We start from the raw sequence: 7,690 nt of genomic DNA, 5'->3' as shown, positions 1-7,690 counted from the left end.
CTAAGATCTGGCAAGCCACGTGGCATGGCCAAAAAAAACCACACAAAAAACCAAAAAATGAATTGGCTTTATTCAACAACTCATAAATTGGGCAGCATCTCACCTAGCAGATAGAAAGGACCTCTGAGCTATACAAAATGGAAGGCTTTTTTACAGACAGAAGAGGGCAGGAAAAGAAGTTTCTAGCAAAAAAATGGATTGTTTCAGGCAAGGTGACTTTCCTAGGGGGGACAGATGGGGTCTATTGGGTGGATTACCTTACTAGTGCTGGCCAGGTAATTCCAGATTGACTGGTTAAAGGTCATATTCCAGGGAGAGGCTGAAACTCCAATTAGGTTAGGTATTAGGTCTTGGTTTGCTGACACAGGGCTTAGCACAAGTGACTCCATTTTGGATCTGTTGTTTCTTTTTTAACAATTCATCCTTTTTGATCAGACTTTTAGCCTGAGAGATACGATCAAAATTTAAGGTATTAGCATCATTCCTAGCTACTGTTCTGTAGTCTTGTAGCTTTTATTGAGCCTTTGTGTATATTCACAGGTCTTTTTTTTTTTTTTTTTTGGCCGTGCTGCACAGCATGCAGGATCTTAGTTCCCCAACCAGGGATCGAACCCATGCTCCCTGCAGTGGAAGCACAGAGTCTTAATCACTGGACCACTAGGGAAGTCACTAGGCTCAGTTTTTAGCCAGTCATTTTCTTCATTCTTTTTCTGGCATTCCAGTCTTAGGGAGATCATTTGCTTGGTTGTAGGTGGCTGCAAACATGCATTTAAAGCTTTTGAGAGAATACAGCACACCAGGAGGACTGCTACAATTATTATATTCAGGATAATTCCCAATGTTTGGAGTGCACTTTGGAGCCATCGTCCCCAAGACCCAAACAAATCAAAATTTAAAAGTCAAAGAAAGATCACTTGAAGAAATCACTTTCTTATGTAGCTGAGTTTCAGCTTCCCCAGAATTGTTAATCCAGGTGCAGCAAGTAGTGCTAACCATAGCACAAACACCTCCTTGTTCAGCTAAAAGATAATCAAAGGCTATCCTATTATCAAGGACAACTTCAGCCAGAGTTTGATTTTTGTTGGACAGCTATTGTTTTAGCAGCAGATTCTGCAATATGTTCATTGTTAAGGAGAGGTTCCTTATCATAGCCTTATCTGCATTTACCCTTAATTAGGAATTAGGGCTCTGCCAAAGGAAGCAAATCCTGAAACCGAGCGGGGGGGGTGGGGGGGGGGGTGGGGGGGGTGGGGGGCGCCCTGTGGGGCTTCTGGGCATGGAGGCCTTTTTGCCTCCCATTTCTTGTAGGCAAGACTCCGGCTTCCATAACCTTCCCTGAGTTCCAAAGGGCAGATTTGGAACAGTTGCTAATCACGGGAGGAATAGTCATGATCAAACTTGGGCCCTCGACAGTGAAAGTGCCCAGTCCTAACCACTGGACTGCCAGGGAATTCTGTTTGCTTTTTTATATATCAGGAAGATTTCCAGCTTAAATGTAAATCAAAAGATTTCTATGTTCTGGACTAGAGCTCTGTGTCTTTGGAATGTTTTAGTAAATCCTTCCACAAGGCTTTAAAATTTAAGGCTTTTCTTTCCCTCTGTTTACATAGTTTTATTTTAGCTTAAGAGAGAAGGCCTAAAAAACTCTCTTAAATATCTCGTTAGTTTCCAGCTGGGACAAACAGTAAATATTTCTGGTAGTATTGAACAACCCCTCCTTGGATGTAAGCGGAATCAAAAAGGGTACAAAGGATACTACCTTCCCAAGATCCAGAGTCACTCCCAAAAAGCAGCCAAAAGAAGGAAATGACAACCTGTATGTCCGAGGCAGGCAGAAAGCCAGGCCAAGTTCTTAAGACTCAAGACAAGCAAGAAGGCAATAACTATCCCTGGGATGGACTTCCCTGGCAGTTCAGTGGGTAGGACACGGTGTTTTCACTGCCGTGGACCCGGGTTCAATCCCTGGCTGGGGAACTAAGATCTTGCAAGCTGTGTGGCATGGCCAAAAAAACCAAAAACAAACCTATCCCTGGAAGAGAAAGAATCAATAACAAATGGGTCTGGATTTGGAAAGCAAGGGACAGTGTAAAAGTTAATTCTCCTCTCTCAACCGGGCACCACAGACAGAGATTTGGGAGAGCTGATCTGGTAAGAATTCTCACTCTTTGCTGGCTTCTGCCAGTTTTCCCAGGAGCCGCTCTGTAGGCTCTGGTATCTATCAGAATTTGGCAAGATTCTTCATTAATTTAATTTTAAATTTTTCGCTGTTTAAGAGATTAATGTAGAAGTTTATCAGAAAAATCCCTCAGAGTCTTGTCAACTCAGGGAGGGGCCCATTTGGGGGCCCTCCTTCGAGGGTAGATATGGGGCCTTCAGCAAGGCTACTAGCTTGGCAGATTTTGTTTACAGTCATGCTTGTTTTTTTTTTTTTTTTTTTAAGGCTGCGCTGTGCATCATGCAGGATCTTAGTTCCCCGACCAGGGATCAAACCCGTGCCCTCTGCAGTGGAAGCAGTGTGGAGTTCTAGCCACTGAACCTCCAGGGAAGTCCCTTAAATGATCTTTTTGAATTGGAACATTTGTAATAATGGACTCGGTAATTCTAGGTTGTTTTCAATAAGATTTTTGCCTTTTTTGTAGATATCTATAGCTTGCGGGACCATAGTTCTTAGACATAAACTAAGCAGTTGTGCTGGAAGGTGGTGTGCTCAACACTTTGGGATTTAAGGATCCCATTTTTATTAAATAATTAATTAGCTAAGATTTGGGGTCTCTTGGACCCAAACTAATACCTTTTTTTAAAAATTTGGTTGTGCCGGGTCTTAGTTGTGGCTCATGTGCTCCTTAGTTGTGGTATGTGAACTCTTAGTTGTGGCATGCATGTGGAATCTAGTTCCCTGACCAGGGATTGAACCCGGGCCCCCTGCATTGGGAGCATGGTGTCTTAACCACTGCACCACCCGGGAAGTCCCCCAAACTAATACTTGAAAGGGATGTGCAGCTGACTTGGGAATTGTGTGATGTTTTACAGTGTATCTTGTTGCATGGAAATTTTCTTGAGGTTGGCAGGTGGCCTAGTGTCAATCTAACCTGTTCCATAACCAGCTTATCCTAACAAAGGAGTCTTTGGGTCGGTGGCAAGTGCTCTATTAGCTTTTAAATGCTCAACACATGCCCACCAATTTTGTGGCTGCTTCTAAGATTTCCATTAGCAATAGCCTTTACCTACACAAAACACAATGGACCCAGTCCAGTTTAAGGCTGGATCCAGTCTGGTTTTTAAGTCAGACCCAGTGTGACTCTGGCCAGAAACCACCAATAGTCCCTGATGTGGAATCTGGGAATACAACCAAATCCTGGGGTTTTCCACTCAAAATGGGGAACAGTGGAAAGCCAATTAGATTGGGAGCTCGATGGAAAGAGAGCAGAGCTTAGAACTGAGGGGAACTTACCCACAATCTTTAGAAATGGCGAGAAAGAGACCTCAAAAGGGTTCGTGGGTACACCTGTGTTTCTTTTTGTCCCTAAAGCCATCAGAAGCATCCTTCCTCAGTCCAACGGCTGCCACCACATCTGTTAAAAAAAAAAATTCAGCTGAGTAAATTTGAAGATCTCATTGGTTTTATTCAATGATTCATGAATTGGGTAGCATCCCATCTAGCAGATAGAAAGGAACTCTGAGGAGCTGTGTAAAATTGAAGGCTTTTACAGGCAGCAGGGGATGGGAAAAGGAAGTTTCTAGCAAAGAACAATTTTTTAGGCAAGGTGACCTTCCTACGGTGGGGGGGGTGACAGATGGGATCTATTGGGTGGGTTATCTCACTAGTGCTGACCAGGTAATTCAAAGTCAAGTGGTTAAAGGTCACATTCCAGGGAGAGGCTGAAACTGCAATTAGGTTAAGTATTAAGTCTTGGTTTGTTGACATGGGGTTTAGCACAAGTGACTCCATTTTGGGTCTGTTGTTTCTTTTTTAATATGTGAGAAGGCAGAAATCATTTAAAGGTAGAATTCTTAATGAAAGGGAAAGCAGAAATTTAAAACTCAAAAAATTCTCAGCCTATCCATATTGAAAGAAATAAGAAAACTCATTTGAGAGAGAATACAAAGTGTGTGGCAGGATCTGATAAGAAGATTGGTATGGATCTACCACTCCAACAGAAGCTGGGAGCTTTTCAAGACAATGGGGAGATTGCTTGGTCATCTAAAAGAAGACAGGACCTATTATCCAAGACAATAGAAGAATGACCCATCACAGTCCCAAACTGAAAGGGCATGTGGGGCAGAACAATTTCAAAGGAGGAGCTTCTGCTGCCTGGCACCCTCTCACATCCCAGGTTCTGCTCCCCCCTCCCCAAATTCTGGTACCTAGCACCTCAGCTACCCCAGGTGTAGTGCAGGCCATGGCGATGGTCCTCCCAGAGGGCACAGGTAGTAAATCTTGGCAGTGTCCACAGCACCAGATGTGGCTACCTCCACCCAGATTCCAAAGGATGGACTCTTCTGGAGCCTCTGATGTGCAACACAGAGGGCCGCTTTTGGGTGCAGTAGAGAGCTCCTGTTAGAGCAATGCCCAGCAGAGTTGTGGGGATGGGACTACCCTCAAACCCCCAAAGTGGTAGAGCCACTGGAATGAGATTCCACCTCTAGAGCCACAGGCACAGGACTCCAACCCATGAGAGCTGGGGTGGGGCCACCCGTTAGTCCAAAGTGCAGGTCCCTGCCCCAGCGTGCCTTAAGGGTTTGGACTTGCGTGGGACCTCTTATCCCCTTTTTCTTCTCTATTTCTCCTTTTTGGAATAGGAACATCTATCCTATGCCTGTCCCACCATTGTATTTTGGAAGCACATAACTTGTTTGACGTCATGGATTCATAGCTGGAAACCAATTGCCATAAGCTGAATCTACCCTGAATCTCACCCATGTTAAAAATTAATAGGGGGCTTCCCTGGTGGCGCAGTGGTTGAGAGTCCGCCTGCCGATGCAGGGGACACGGGTTCGTGCTCCGGTCCGGGAAGATCCCACATGCCGCGGAGCGGCTAAGCCCGTGAGCCATGGCCGCTGAGCCTGCGCGTCCGGAGCCTGTGCTCCGCAGCGGGGTAGGCCACGACAGTGAGAGACCCGTGTACTGCAAAAAAAATAAATAAATAAAAATTAATAGGTACTTCCCTGGTGGTCCAGTGGTTAAGACTTCGCCTTCTAATGCGGGGGGTGCAGGTTCCATCCCTGGTCAGGGAGCTAAGATCCCACATACCTCGTGGCCCAAAAAACCCCACATAAAACAGAAGCAATGTTGTAACAAATTCAATAAAGACTTAAAAATAATTAATAAACGGAAGCTTCAATTAAATAGTCAGGAGACCAGAAGAGGGAGCTCTCAAACCATGCAATGACAGCAGAGCCCAACAAGCAGACAGACTAGTCTTCCTTCCTGGCAAGGACTCAGCCAATGAAAAGTCATGGGCTTTGTTCATAGTCCTCCCAACTTCCTTTTCCCCTCTATAAAAGCAGTCTCCTTCCCTTGCCTTGCAGGGACTTGCCACGGTTGCAGACCCCAAACTGCAATTCTCCACTGATTGTGAATAAACCCATATTTGCTGGAGGAATAACCTGGAGTCTATTTGTTTTAGGTCAACACGCATATGTAATTTAGATGAGAATTTGGACTTAGACTTTTTTTTTTTTTTTTTGCGGTACGCAGGCCTCTCACTGTTGTGGCCTCTCCCGTTGCGGAGCACAGGCTCCAGATGCACAGGCTCAGCGGCCATGGCTCACGGGCCCAGCCGCTCTGCGGCATGTGGGATCCTCCCGGACCGGGGCACGAGCCCGTGTTCCCTGCATCGGCAGGCGGACTCTCAACCACTGGGCCACCAAGGATGTCCTAGACAGACTTATGAGTTGACACTGGAACAGGTTTAAGACTTTTGGGGCTACTGGGATGGAATGAATGTATTTTTCATGTGAGAAAGACATGAATTTTGAGTGGGCAAGGGCAGAATGCATGGTCTGAATGTTTGTGTCCCCCCAAAATTTACATACTGAATCCTCCAAAAGATGATGGTGTTAGTAGGTAGGCTTTGGGAGGTGCTTAAATCATGAGGTTGAAGCCTTCATGAAAGGGATTAGTGCCTTTATAAAAGGGGCTCCAGAGAGATCCCTCAGCCCTTCCACCCTCTGAGGACACAGCAAGAAGGTGCTCGCAACAAACTGGGAAGAGGGCCCTCACCAGGTGACTGTGCTGGTGTCTTGATCTTGGACTTCGAAGTCTTCAGAACTGTGCAATAAATTTTCTGTTCTTTATAAGTTGCCCAGTCTGTGTTATTTTGTTATAGCAGCCCGAATAGACTAATACAGAAAGACATCCTGTGTTTATGGATTGGAAGACTTAATATTAAGATGACAAACTACCCAAAGTGATCAGAACAAAGCAGCAAGACTCACACTTCCAGACTTCAAAACTTACCACAAAGCTACAGTAATGAAAACAGTGTAGTAATGGCATAAGGACAGACACATAGACAGATGGAACAGAACAGATAATCCAGAAATAAATCCTCACGTATATGGTCAGTTGATTTTCAACAAGAGTGTTAAGACCATTCAATGAGGAAAGGACAGTCTTCAACAAATGTTGCTAGGAAAACAATATCCATATGCAAAAGTAGTTGGACCCCTACCTTATGCCATTTACAAAAGTAACTCAAAATGGATCAAAGACCTAAGCTTAAGAGCTAGAACTATAAAACTGTTAGAATAAAACACGGGAAAAAATGTTCATGACATCGGATTTGGCAATGATTTCTCCAATATGACACCAAAAGCATAATCAAAAAAGGAAAAAGATAATTGGACTTGATTAAAATTTAAAACTTTTGTGCATCAAAGGACACTCTTGGAGTGAAAAGAAAACCCAGAGAATGGAGGAAATATTTGCAAATCCATGTATCTATCAAAGAATTAATAACTAGACTATATGAAGGACTCTTATAACAACAAAAAAGAAACAATCCACTTTAAAAATGGTTAAAGGACTGAACAGACTTATCTCCAAAGTTTCTCAGTAAAACAGCCTGCAAGGAACTTAACAAAATAGACATCCTCCAAAGAATATATACAAATGCCAAGTAAAAAAGATGTTCAACATCATTAGTCATTAGGGAAATGTAAATCAAAACCACAATGAGATAGATACCACTACACGTCCATTAGGATGGCTATTATTTAAAAAATCAGAACATAAAAAGTATTGATGAGGATGTTGAGAAGTTAGAACCCTCATGCATTGCTGGTGAGAATGTAAAATGGTGCAGATGCTGTGCAAAGCAGTTTAGCATTTCTTCAAAAAGTTATCACATGATCCAGCAATTCTACTCCTAGGTTATATACTAATAAGTGAAAACAGGAGGAACTCAGATACTGGTACACTAATGTTCATAACAGCATTATTTAAAATAGCCAAAAGATAGAAACAACACAAGTGTCCATCAACAGATGAATGAATAAACAAAATATTGTATATACATACAATGGAATATTATTCAGCCACAAAAAGGAATCAAATCTGATACATGTTACAACATGAATGAACACTGAAAACATCATGCTGAGTGAAGGAAGTCAGACACAAAAGGACAAATATTGTATGACTCCAGTTATATGTGGTACCTAGAATAGGCAAATTCATAGAGACGGA

Source organism: Mesoplodon densirostris, chromosome 7 (assembly GCF_025265405.1).
Source record: "Mesoplodon densirostris isolate mMesDen1 chromosome 7, mMesDen1 primary haplotype, whole genome shotgun sequence".
NCBI lineage: Eukaryota > Metazoa > Chordata > Mammalia > Artiodactyla > Ziphiidae > Mesoplodon > Mesoplodon densirostris.
This window is presented reverse-complemented; position numbering follows the sequence as displayed.